The sequence below is a fragment of the Mirounga angustirostris genome, unplaced genomic scaffold (assembly GCF_029215605.1).
Source record: "Mirounga angustirostris isolate CCGP_5_RB_7025 unplaced genomic scaffold, mMirAng1.0.hap1 SCAF_3, whole genome shotgun sequence".
Taxonomy (NCBI): domain Eukaryota; kingdom Metazoa; phylum Chordata; class Mammalia; order Carnivora; family Phocidae; genus Mirounga; species Mirounga angustirostris.
Genome location: NW_026991711.1, coordinates 159,015,920 through 159,030,852, shown reverse-complemented (window position 1 = coordinate 159,030,852; position 14,933 = coordinate 159,015,920).

The window sequence follows — 14,933 nt, the reverse complement described above, 5'->3', positions numbered from 1 at the left end:
CACTAAATTTATTATATTATGTCTTTATTATATTATGCCCTCATGACTTCAACCCACAGTTTAAAAAATACCAATTTCGATGCCTTTTAGTATACTAAGACAAAATAAAATAGTAATAGATAATATTTTTCAGAATTTATGATGCATAAGGAACTATGCTAAGCACTTTACATGGATTATCTCATCTATTCTTAAAATAATCATAAAGTTAATTATTACTAACTCCTCCAGGTTATGGAAGAGAATATGAGTATAGAATGGTCAGTCAGTTTGCCAAAAGTCACACTATACAGCCAAGTCATTCTCAACACAATGCTGGTAACTGCTATGCTCTATTATCACCTACCTCACTCTCTGAAACACTGAATCAATATACCTTGAAAAATTACAGTTCCAAGATGCATGACTCCTTTCCCATGCATGTACCATCTCCACAGCCCTTCCAGTAATTACATCTCTTAGGAGAAGCTGTGTGGTCTCCTGTGGTGCTCTAATTCAATGTTTGTGGCGCCTGTTCTAATTTTCTCCATACACTGACTGGTGTCCTTTGTTTCCTTATATTCTCTGCTACCTCATGGCTGTCCTGAATTCTTATGTTTCTTCGTGATCTTTCTGATTAAGTGTGTACTGCTAATTGGCTAATTCAGTATACTTGGTTTAAACTCCTCAGGGAAGAAATCTGATTAACTCAGTTCATTTTTCTACCCATATTTACAACTGTGACACTGAGCACATATACAATTCTTTACCTACTTCTCTCTCTCCCTTGGTAAGATTATAAACTCCTTGAGAGCAACAGGTGCATCTTGTTCACCATTGTTCCACCTAATCTTGATGTATAGGAGATATATAATAGTGAATAAATCAAAAGGAGTGAGCTTGCCAATCAAGTAGCCATAGGAAAGACATAAAGATAACAAAGTCGTAGAACAAGAAATCAGGTAGAGAGGAATAACAGAGAAGCTGCGTGGATATAGTTCAGCCCTTAATAAAAAAAAAAAAAGGATCCAGGCAGAGAGAATAAAAGAAACCCTAACCAAAGGAACCTTACACACGACCTCAACCTTTCTTCAGAAGAAGAAATGAAAGATGGTGCCAAAGGTTTTTGCCTAAGCAATAGCATGGAAATGAAGAATGGAGAACTGTATTTGTCCCAAGCTCAAACTACTACAAACAAATATAAGATGAATTCAATATGGGGCGCCTGGGTGGCTCAGTCGTTGAGCGTCTACCTTCGGCTCAGGTCATGATCCCGGGGTCCTGGGATCGAGTCCCACATCAGGCTCCCTCCTTGAGGGGAAGCCTGCCTCTCCCTCTCCCACTCCCGCTGCTTGTGTTCCTGCTCTCACTATCTCTGTCTCTGTCAAATAAATAAATAAATAAATAAATAAATAAATAAATAAATAAATAAATAAATAAATAAAGATGAATTCAATATGTTAAAAATATTTAGGAAAGCAGCATTGGTCAATTTGACCAGCACTTTTGTGTTAATTAAGTAATTTTCCAAGTCAAATGTTCATACCCAAGGAGTCTGGTTTGAATCACAAAAATCTAGGAAGCCAAGGCATGTTAGACTCTAGGCGAGACAAGGGGTCAGAAGGTAAATCATGTCCCAGATTATTAGCAAGCCAGAATTCACTCTCATGGACCAGCATCAGGTCTTAAATCAACCAACAACTTTCAAGACATAAGGAAACTTAAGGGAACAAACAAGTTCCTGGCTGCTAAGTATCTTGCTTATGCATCCTTTCAAAGTCAAGCAAATGTGAAGCCTGCTACCGAAAAGTTCATAATAATAAAAGGAAACACACATTGTTGTTGCTACGTATTCTGACCAGTCTGAAAAAATCAGATTAATTTTATGGAACTGAGCTTCCAATGATACTGAATGTAGCCTAATGCAATTCACTGTATGTGTTTTGAATGTTCCATTGCAATAATACTAGATTAAATCTGGTTTTTCCTTAGATCAATCACCTAGGTATGTATAACGTGAACACAAAAAGCAAAAATTTAGGTAACATTTTAACTACTCTTTTATTGCTAAAAATAGGTTGACTTTCTTTTTCCTTCCTTCCTACTCCCAATTTTTTGCCTCCAATTTTTTCATGGGTTTCCTTAGAGAATAATTCAGGTATCTGAACATTTCAAAAAGCTCTATCCAATGGATTCCCAGTTCCTTGTTTGTTTTGCCTCTTGTCACATTTGCTGTACGTATGTTTCCAAGGACAGGCTAGCCTTGTGTTTGCTACATCACTGTATTTATAGCCACTCTGTGCTTCTTTTGACCAACCCCATGAATTTACATAAGCTCCCCTTATTTTTCCTCCCTTATCTCCCTTTTATGAGCCTTTAAGTATTAGGAAACCCACATTTCTTCTGTTGAAGCCCATCAGATTTTTAGTAATTTCCATTATAACACATGTCTAAAACACAGCAAACCTTCCGCACTCACTGGATCTTTCTTTAAATTTCTTAAAGATCATATAGGAAATGACAGCTTATAAATAGATTCTCTAGAAGGTTATTGAATATAAAAGCATAATTATGTGAGGGCTTTTTCTCTTATTTAATGAACTACCCTGACCATATACTTTAACACAGTAAATGCAAAAGAATGTTTACTACTTTTAAGTAATAAATCTTAAAATGTCATGGTGCATAGATTTTATTTTCTTAAATTATGACTTTTCTTCCAGACCTTTTGACTGGCTACTGTGAGTCATATCTCATGACACATACTTTTGGCATATGGAACTAGAGATTGAGAGGTTGATAATTTCTTCATAAATAGACTATTCTATGCCTTCATTTTAAATTAAAATTTATCATTAAACATTTCAGATAGGAAAAAATTAGCTACTGGTATCAGGCCATTTATCATATCACAACTATCAATAAGACCAAAGGCTGCTGAAGACTCTCCAATGGAAGCTAAGTTCAAGCCATGAGCTTCAGATAAAAATTGGATAGCACTCAAGCAATGTGCATTGATGAATAAAGGTGGATATTCCAGTAGTAAGGTAAAGGCACAGAAACTACTCCAAATTAAAAGTATGAAAAGGGTGGGGGGGCGTAACACCTGGATGGCTCAACTGGTTAAGCATCCAATTCTTGATTTCAGCTCAGGTCATGATCTTGGGGTCATGAGGTTGGGCCCGCATCAAGCCTGCATCGGGCTGCATTGGGCTGCATTGGGCTCCGCGCTCAGTGGGAAGTCTGTTTCAGATTCTCTCCCTCTGCCCCTCCCCCTGCTCGTCCTCTCTCTCTCGCAAATAAATAAATAAATTTTTTTTAATTAAAATAAATAAATAAATTAGTATGAAAAAGGATCCCATTCCCTATCATGATGAAAATAAAGGGCGCCTGGGTGGCTCAGTTGGTTAAGCGACTGCCTTCGGCTCAGGCCATGATCCTGGAGTCCCTGGATCGAGTCCCGCATTGGGCTCCCTGCTCGGCAGGGAGTCTGCTTCTCCCTCTGACCCTCCCGACCCTCCCCCCTCTCATGTGCTCTCTCTCTCAGTCTCTCTCTCTCAAATAAATAAATAAAATCTTTTAAAAAAAAAAAGAAAAGAAAGATCAAGTGTGGAAGAAGATAAATAGATGACCAGCCAGCATTTTCAAATACCCATTTGTTTGAAATCATCTATTATTTACTTTTTTTATTTTTTGTTATGTTGTTAGCCAGCATCATTAGTTTTTGATGTAGTGTTCAACGATTCATTAGTTGCGTGTAATACCCAGTGTTCATCACAACACGTGCCCTCCTTAATACCCATCACCCACTTACCCTATCTCCCCACTCCCCTCCCTTCTGTAACCTTCAGTTTGTTTCCCAGAGCCCAGAGTCTCTCATGGTTTGTCTCCCTCTCTGATTTCTTCCCATTCAGCTTACCCTCCCTTCCCCTGTGGTCCTCCATGCTATTCCTTATGTTCCACATATGAGTGAAACCATATGACAATTGTCTTTCTCTGCTTGACTTATTTCACTTAGCATAATCCCCTCCAGTTCCATCCATGTCAATGCAAATGGTGGGTATTCATCGTTTCTGATGGCTGAGTAATATTCCATTGTTTAAAAAAAAAACCCACGAAAGCATCTATTAGGGTATAGGAGTCTGAAGGAGATCTATTCTACATCACTGCATACCATGTAATATCAAAAATATTTCAAATGGACAAAAACATATTACACATGCATTGCTATTTATAGTTGCACACAACTATGTAAAACATCCTAGGAAGTTATCAAAATGACCACAGTGACTAAATTAAGTGGAATAAGCCTAAAACAACCCCATAGAAGAGGAGAGCTTGGGAAAGAGTTTTCAATAAGTTAGTAGAAGTCAAAGAGTGAGGAGGACCATGGAAATGGAACAGTTGTCATATGCAAAGATTTAGGAGGCAGGAGTTTGTGATCATGTTTGGGATGCTACACACATTAGCTTGCTTACAACAGTAAGAATTAGGAGATCTGATAGAAATTGTCTTCCCATGGAGTCATGTGATTTGGAATCTCAGGGCCAAAAGCAAGACCTGGCACAAATTATCATGCAGTAAGGATATGATGGATGGAATGATTCATGGTTGAATGGATGGAAGCAAGAAAACTAATGTTAGCAAAAATGCCAGCTGTAGTGCTAGGTTCTTTCACCTACATGACCTGATTTTATCTTTCATCTCTAAAATTTAGGTATTATCCCCTTTTTGAAGATGAGGAAATTGAGGCACAGAGAGGATAGTTCCAAAGCCAAAGAGAATTTAGGAGATTGGGAAAAGGAGGATTTGATGGTAGAGCTAATTCCTTGTTCCTTTTTTTACATTATGGCTTTAAATGTATCTTTAAATACTAAATAAAAGAAAATTATTTCTGGTGGTAAAGAAGGCAGGCTCAGTAGGTGAAGCACTCTCTCCCTTCTGAAGCATTTCTTCTAGGGCTGAGTGGGCTTCCCTATTCACTGTTCTTCTCTACTTTCTCTCATCTGTAGATTGACTTGTCTGTTCTCTGCTGACTATGACCACCACTGAACTTCTACTTGGTTATTTGCTTTGGAGTAGCCATTGTCCTGTGGTCACTGACCCAACCCCTATGCAAATATTATAGGGAGTCTTTGAAGCATCTTCTTTGGAGGTGGTCAGCCAGCAAGGCCAACTGTATCATGTGTTATTTATCAAGGCAAAATTATATGGCTAGCAAAAAAAAGCACAGACAAATTATAGAGAGATGCTTATGTCTTTAGGCCAATACCCACAGTGCACTGTTTTCCTTCTGAAAAACAGGTATTTATTCACATCATATTATGCTGTGAAACAAGAAAAGAATCTGGACTTTATAAGCTAATTGACTGGAAATAATTACAGCCAATGAAGCAATGAAATCTATTTGTTTATTCTTTTCCATATGTAACCTGACCTACATGTTTAAAAATGTAAGCTTATTTTAGCATTTATTTGTAACTATGGCATTATTTATGTTTCTGTCAACTGACTTTTATTGTTCTGTACTTTTATTTTTGCCAAGAGTATTGACAAACCAATTCTCACATGAAGACAAAAGGCGCGGGGTACATATGTATTGTTTCCCATTTGCTCATCTCTGACATTAACATAACTAATACTTTTTTAAAATATCATTAACTCGGGCACCTGGGTGGCTCAGTCATTAAGCGTCTGCCTTCGGCTCAGGTCATGATCCCAGGGTCCTGGGATCGAGTCCCACATCGGGCTCCCTGCTCCACGGGAAGCCTGCTTCTCCCTCTCCCACTCCCCCTGCTTGTGTTCCTGCTCTCACTATGTCTCTCTCTGTCAAATAAATAAACAAAATCTTAAAAATAAATAAATAAATAAAATAAAATAAAATAAAATAAAATATCATTAACTCTACATTCACTGCCAGAACCTCTCATGATCAAATATACATCAAACATAGATCTGTCAGCTGATGGAGATTAGGTTAAATTCAGTCATGCTCATTTTCTTATCATAATATGGCCAAGGCAACAAAGACTGATAGATAGCTGTTTCTTAGACAAACCCTGTTTCCAAGAGTATTGATGTTTCTTGCCACTAACAGGTCTAGTACAAAAAGTGGGAACAAAAATCCTAAACTTTTAGATGTACTCTGACCCCTGAGAATGAGTCTCTACAACAGAAGCTATTTCTTCACTTTTTCCTGAAAAACAATCTAGCACTTGAAGAGTCATTCCCAGAGCCACAAAGAACTCTCCTTTACCCTGAATCCTCCCCTTGAAGAGCTTTGGTCTTTAACATATTGATGTAACTCAACGCTTCTATGTTTGTTATCCTCCAAATACAATTATCATTGTGCCATGGACTGTGCTAAACCACAGGAATACAAAAACAAACCTGACACAATTCCTGCCCTCAAAGAGTTTACAGCTGTTGTGAAGAAGAAAAACAATGGACATTTTTTTACTACTTTGTCATGGTAAGAACACTTAGCTTCCTAAGAACACTTAAAAGAACATGGCATCTACATTCTTAACAACATTTTGTGTGAAATACAGCATTATTAACTATAAGCACATTGTTGTACAGCAGATCTCTAGAACTTACCGCTTTACGCAACTGAAACTTTGTACCCTTTGATTAATATCTCGTTTCTCCTTCCACCAGGTCCTGACAACAACCATTCTACTCTCTGTTTTTATGGGTTTGACTATGTTAGGTAAGTAGAATCATACAATATTTGTCTCTCTGTGACTGGCTTCTTTGACTTAGTATAATGTCCTCAAGATTCATCCATGTTGTCACATATTGCAAGATTTCCTTTTGTTTTGTTTTGTTTTTAAGTAGCATTCCATTGAATGTATATACCATATTTTCTTTATCTATTCATCTTTTGATGGACATTTAGGTTGTTTTCACATCTTGGCTATCATGAATAGTGCTGCAATAGACATGAAAGTGTTAGTGTCTCTTCTGATTTCAATTTTTTTGATAAATACCCAGAAGTTGGATTACTGAATCATAATATGGTAAATCTACTTTTAATTTTTTAAGGAGCCTCCATCCCGTTTACCTTAAGAGCTACACCATTTTGCATTTCTTTTTTTTTTTAAGATTTATTTATTTATATGAGGAGATGGAGAGAGAGAGGAAGAGAGAGAATTTCAAGCAGACTCCCTACTGAATGCAGAGTGTGACATGAGGCTCGATCCCACAACCCTGAGATCATGACCAGAGCCAAAATCAAAAGCTGGACACTAAACTGACTAAGCTACCCAGGTACCCCTCCATTTTTCATTTCAAACAATATACATGGGTTCTATTCCTCCACATCCTCACCAACACTTGCTGTCTTTTTATTTTTTTAATAATAGCTGTCCTAACAGGTGTGAAGTGATAGCTCATTATAGTTTTTATTTGCATTTCTTTGATGATTGATGACATTGAGAATCTTTTTATATACCTCTTGATCATTTATATGTGTTCTTTGGAGAAATATTTATTTGAGTCCTTAGCCCATTTTTTTTCCCCATTGAGTCATTTTTGCTATTGCAGTATAGGAGTTCCTTGTATATTTAGAAATTAACCCCTTAAAGAATCTGTACTCAGAAAACTATAGAATACTCATGAAAGAAATTGAGGAAGACACAAAGAAATGGAAAAACGCTCCATGCTCATGGATTGGAAGAACAAATATTGTGAAAATGTCAATGCTACCTAGAGCAATCTACACATTTAATGAAATCCCTATCAAAATACCATCAACTTTTTTCAAAGAAATGGAACAAATAATCCTAAAATTGGTATGGAACCAGAAAAGACCCCGAATAGCCAGAGGAATGTTGAAAAAGAAAATCAAACCTGGTGGAATCACAATTCTTGACTTCAAGCTCTATTACAAAGCTGTCATCATCAAGACAGTATAGTACTAACACAAAAACAGACACATAGATCAATGGAACGGAATAGAGAGCCCAAAAATGGACCTCAACTCTATGGTCAACTAATCTTCAACAAAACAGGAAAGAATGTCCGATGGAAAAAAGACAGTCTCTTCAACAAATGGTGCTGGGAAAATTGGACAGCCACATGCAGAAGAATGAAACTGGACCATTTCCTTACACCACACACAAAAATAGACTCAAAATGGATGAAAGACCTAAATGTGACACATGAGTCCATCAAAATCCTAGAGGAGAACACAGGCAGCAACCTCTTCGACCTCAGCTGCAGCAAAATTCTTCCTAAATACATCACCAAAGGCAAGGGAAGCAAGGGCAAAAATGAACTATTGGGACTTTATCCAGATAAAAAGCTTTTGCACAGCAAAGGAAATAGTCAACAAAATCAAAAGACAACCGACAGAATGGGAGAAGATATTTGCAAATGACATATCAGATAAAGGACCAGTATCCAAAATCTATAAAGAACTTACCAAACTCAATACCCGAAGAACAAATAATCCAATCAAGAAATGGGCAGAAGACATGAACAGACATTTCTGCAAAGAAGACATCCAAATGGCCAACAGACACATGAAAAAGTGCTCAACATCACTAGGCATCAGGGAAATCCAAATCAAAACCTCAATGAGATACCACCTCACACCAGTCAGAATGGGTAAAATTAACAAGTCAGGAAACAACAGATGTTGGCGAGGATGCAGAGAAAGGGGAACCCACCTACTGTTGGTGGGAATGCAAGCTGGTGCAGCCACTCTGGAAAACAGTATGGAGGTTCCTCAAAAAGTTGAAAATAGAGCTACCCTATGACTCAGCAATGACACTACTGGGTATTTACCCCAAAGATAGAAATGTAGGGATCCGAAGGGGTACGTGCACCCCATTGTTTATAGCAGCAATGTCCACAATAGCCAAACTATGGAAAGAGCCAAGATGTCCATCAACAGATGAATGGATAAAGAAGAAGTGGTATATATATACAATGGAATATTATGCAGCCATCAAAAAAATGAAATCTTGCCATTTACAATGACGTGGATGGAACTAGAGGGTATTATGCTAAGCAAAATAAGTCAGTCAGAGAAAGACAAGTATCATATGATCTCACCGATATGAGGAATTCTTAATCTCAGGAAACAAACAGAGGGTTGCTGGAGTGGTGGGGGGTGGGAGGGATGGGATTGCTGGGTGATGGACACTGGGGATGGTATGTGCTATGGTGAGTGCTGTGAATTGTGTAAGACTGATGAATCACAGACCTGTACCTCTGAAACAAATAATATATTATATGTTAAAAAAAAAAAAGAAGATATTAGGAAGGGAAAAATGAAGCGGGGGAATCGGAGGGGGAGACGAACCATGAGAGACTATGGACTCTGAGAAACAAACTGAGGGTTTTAGAGGGGAGGGGGATGGGGGATGGGTTAGCCCGGTGATGGGTATTAAGGAGGGCATCTATTGAATGGAGCCCTGGGTGTTATATGCAAACAATGAATCATGGAACATTACATCAAAAACTAATGACGTAATGATGACTAACAAAATAAATAAAATTTTAAAAATAATAAAAAAGAAAAAAGAAAGACATTAACCCCTTATCAAATATATAATTTGTAAATATTTTCTCCCATTCTGTAGGCTGCCTTTTGACTTAGCTGATGGTTTCCTTTGTTGTGTATAAGTTAGCTTGATGTAGTCACATCTGTCTATTCTTGCTTTTGTTGTGCATGTTTTTGGTGTAGCTGGAGACACCACACTTCCAATTTCAAAACGTATTACAAAGTTACAGTAAGTAAAATAGTTTAGTACTAGCATAAAGATAAACATATAGACCAGTGGGACAAAATAGAGAGCCCAGAAATAAATCCACACATACACAGTCAACTAATCTTCAACAAGGGCACCAAGAATATATAGTAAGAAAAGGATAGTCTCTTCTGGAGATGGAATTGGAGAAACTGGGTATCCACATGCAAAATGATGAAACTGGACCCTTACCTTACACCACACACACACACACACGCACACGGAAATCAACTCAAAAAGGATTAGACTTGAACATGAGGCCTGACACCATAAAATTCCCAGACGAAAAAGAAAGAAAAGCTTAGTTACATTGGTCTTGACAAAGATTTCATGGACAATAGGTAATTTTAATGTTCCGTACTGTGTGATATGAGGGGTGCCACTTTTTCCCAAGTATCCTGTTCGGCATTCACTAATTTACACAGTGGCTGAGGATGTTCTGAGTATGTAAAGCAAGTTGAACCACATTTACAGCTGGGGGTTTATACTTATCTGACCACCTGAAGGGAGGCAAAAATCCTGAGCAGGGATAATAGTGTCCTTGAGAAAGAATATATCACAGGGACAAATGTCTGGAAGGGTGACCAGATCCCACCAGCAAGTGTGAGTGTCAGAGGGGAAGAATGGTTGCAGGCCCACTATGGCTGGTACTAGAACCCATCCATACTGAGCAAATTTGTTGGCATATGTGACCTTGGGAAGGGAAGAATCCTGACCACAGATAAGCCAAGAAAACACAAACAGGTATGAGAGGGGAAAAATTTTTTTGGATTACCCAGCCAGGAAATACCTAAAACAGTTAGGGGTCCCAGTGAGCCATCAAACAATCACCAATAAAAATTTTAAATGTTGTATTTTGGGGTGGGGTTGAGGAAGACAAAATAATGGTTCAGAAATTGGGTTATAAATGAAAGAGAGAGATTGCAGTAACCACATGTATTTAGAAATTCTTTCAAAAGGTAAAAATTTCATGTTATATTTTAACCTTCAAGTATCTCCACTGGAAGGCAATAATTACAGTAGATAGATTATTCAAGAAATGATTTAAACACTTAGGCAATAGCTTCTCAAAAAAACATCCAGGTCAGTAACCCATTGTTTGGACCATAACATACATACATACATACCAACATTCCACAAGAGACCTTCTGGTGGCCTGAGGCCTTCACCTTGTGAACCACTCTTACCCACTTAAGTTCCATAAATTTTCCTATCAAGTAGTCCTTTCAAATGTATACCATGGGTTGGAAATCAAAGGAATGTGCCTTAGGAAATGATTTTTGTGACTCATCTCTTTCCATGGGCTACACTTACTTTACCTTGATGCTTATGACAGTGAAATGTGCACATAGTATGAGATATTCAGAAGGTCTTATGTAGGCATAGTTAAAATGAGTTAAGGAGCTACTCTATGGTGACTAACATAACATAATTTAAAAAATAAAAAAAATAAAATAAAATAAAATGCTGATTTAGATTTTTTTTAAAAAGGAGCTACTCCTATAAAATTAAAATGCCATACGCAAATTCTATGAGGTAGCACTGATGAAAAAAAGTTGAAAAGAGAAAAAGATTTATAGATTTTAGCATTGTCCCAAATATGTATAAAATATCCAGTAAGCACCCTCCATTTACATCTGGGAAAAATTTGTTCAGTTTCCAACTACTCATTCAGGTCAAATATTCCAATGCCCTGATATTTCTCCATAACATGCATCAGGGGAGGCATTCGCAATATTAATTCTAGGAATTTCCAAATAAAAATTATATCTTCAATCCTTCAAGAATTTCATAGGGTCTGGTTCCATTTCCCTGCCCAATATTCACAGAAACATTCCATGACCTGCCTTGCATCTGCTGTTTTAAAATAACATCACAATAATGTATGATTTCTATTCTTATTTTGTTGAAACCACGGGCATTTGCCCAACCCGTAAACAAAAACAGCATTCTAGAAACCGCCAGACATCAAGTATGCAATTTTCTTCCCTAATACTTGGTCTAAAAGAAAGGCTACACTTGCACATTTACTGTAACCATTGTGCATGCTGTTCATATTCTGCCACCATCTAGTTAAATTCATTTTTAATGAGTCACATCATGAAGCACTGTATATTTTTGTTGCTAAATTTATTAACATATACTTATGGGCATACAGTTATACAGTTTTTCTTGCGGTATTTGTGTTTGGACTAATTTTTGCTAATTTTCTTTTGTTTTTCTAAAGAATATTTTTGTCTTTCTAGACCTCAAGAATTACCTTTGATGTGGTTATCAAAAAAGAATTCAGAAGTTTTGGTATTCTAAGGCATATATTCCTGATATATAACACATATCCACACACACTGAAAATTGCTCTGGAAGATAAACCTGGCATGTAAATTTTACATTCAAAGTTTCCCCCACTGGATTCAGTCCCAGGTATTAGAAATAGAGGGCAGCAATTATGAGTGTGTTATGGCAATAAATTTCATACCCACATTCAAGATCTACGAGCTATCACAATAAAACAAAGCGATCTATGTTGTGATCAATGAGAATAAGAACACAGTAAGTCCCATGAGACAATAGAAAAGACTATCGGCTTTGGAGTAAACAGACTTAGTGTGAATCAGAGTTTTACAGAAAGTGTTTTAATCTCTTGGAATCTGTTTCTTCTACTGGAAGATGGAATTAATAATACCCACCTCAAAAAGCTGTTAGAAAGCTTAGATAAAATATGTTTGAAAGCTTTTAATTTTGGATACATAGAGTCAATTAACATTAAATAAGACAACCAGTTAATAATTTTGTGTCATTTTATTCTACATAGCCTTGGGTATTTACATGTAAATCTACATGGGTTTGTGTCAGCTTATACATATTATATACTTAAAGCCAGCTATGCTAACACACAAAAAAATCCATAATGAAGCAGAATTATGTGAAGACTTGAGTTAGATAAAGTGTAGGAAGATCTCATTTTCCTATTAAGGTCAGTTATATACATGCATCATTATTAAATAGGAAGTTGGACATTTATTCAACGTCAAGAAAAGCCATTTAGCCACTGATGATTCACATTTTGCCTTGAGTAGTCTGGCAGGAAACTGGCATATCACTTATTGGCAAATTTGAACGGTATTAAATTGAACAGGTAAAAAATAGACGTGTGAATTAACCAAATTAAATTTGCAGTACATGTTTCCGAATGGCATTGACCAAGGAATGCTGATGTAATTTACAGAAAGTACAAAGGTTCACGGCACAGGCATCTTTTCCAAAACCAAACCTCTAGGGCATTCCAGAAGCCCCTATTCCCACCTCTTGGATAACAGGGTGTCTACCTGTCAGGTGCATGGCCTTGAGACCTGTCTCCTCCCATCACAGCCAGAAGTCATCGGTCCCTACTCTGTCAAAATAGATGAGAAGGTAAGGCAAAGCTCCATGGTCATCTATCTGGTAAAGCACATATGCTTACGTTCACTTGCATTTATAAACACTCTATTTGCACTTCCACCTCATGTACAATGCCATTTTGATATTGACTCACTTCTCTACTTTGACTTCCAATCTCCGACTATTTCCTAGATCTAGACAATCTCTTGACCCTATGATTCACCATTTTCAGCCTTCACTGATTTGGGTTGTAGCTTGAACCTCTAATTCTGCTTCCCCCGCCCCCTCCCATTCCCTTTCATTCCTCTACTAATGTAAAATCATCAACAGTGTATTCATCCCAGGTATGCACACTTTAGGGAGTCAACAGAGGCAAGGATTTATTCCAACATTATAATCACTGAACGGGAAAAGGGAATCCCTAGTATGCTTTTAGGAATGAAATTATGCCATTCATCCAAGGGAATATGAGTTCTCAGAGAGGAACTGCTCATGCTGCATGAACATTTTCAGAGGGATATTTTTTACTTTTGTGTGTTCAACATAACAACCAAAATACAATTTCATGGGAGGTAGGAAGAACCTGGAATTGCCTCTCTTAGATGTTGACTTTTTTAGTTTTTCCACAAATCCAAGTAAAATCAAAATATAACTAATTTAGAATACTAAACTAACTCCAAAGTCTTGACTGGATCCTTCAGCAAAATTAGACCTCCTGGGCACAGTCCCAAGAGACAAGCTGATGTCCTGATGTTTCAAAAACAGTAACAAAGAAAAATGAGGTTTCCAACCACCAGTCTTTTTTCCATTTTAAACAAACAAGTCTTGGAATACTGATTTTAACCATGGCAAACCCGTCCTCAGCACACAGTCTGGATATCACTGGAAGATACAGGCTCTGTCAGACTAGCACCTCTCCGTGTTTGGGATGAATGGTGGTTTTATTTCCAGAGTGTTCTGCATTTCTAAGTTGCTTCTCCAACCTCCCGAAATGTGCATAGCTGTGAGCCTTTGAATCTCATTCATTGCAGTGTTCCTAAATGGAGACCAGATGAGATGCCCTTTCCAAAGCTAGCCACTAGCCTTGATAACCACTGCTATCCCCTTTCAGAAAAGTGCCAAAAGTCCAGGTTAGACCTACCGTATACAGCAAATGCTTAACTGTCCCCTACTGAGGACAATTTTTTTCCTCTCTTTCCTGACCCATATTACTCTGAGCATTCTTTCGTATCTGCCTTCTTCTCCCATGTAAATCCCAGTGTTATGATCATAATAGATAAGGCTATTGACTTCATGAGATTTTCTTCTCATCTCTTATGGGCCTGGCATCCAAGCAAACCCAGATTAATTTCACATTAGAGATATTTCACAGAATGGGCTTCAAAGGAAGAGCCGCAGAAAGGAGTTAACATTTTTCCTAAATGGCAATAAAACAAAACAACTATCATGTTAGAGTCAGAATATATACCGTAAGTCACATATAGCATACCACTGTAATTGTTCTCTAAAACCCCGAAAACCAAAGTGGTTTGCAGTCCTTGGTAGCTGGGGGCAGAAAGACTTTCCCCTCACAAAACACTTGATGGAACTAAAATGAAGATCAACAACACAAAAGCCCAAGGCTATAGGTGTGCCCCCTTCAAGTATAGTGGATGCTTGCTACAGTGCAGGGAGCCACAGACGTCCTGGACACTCCCAAATACTTGCCAAGTCATATACGCTCTACTGAAAAAACTAGTCAGGGCAAGAAGAAACAACTCCCTAAAGATAAATTCAACCTCAACCTAAGAAATGTGGCATGATTCTACAGTGTCA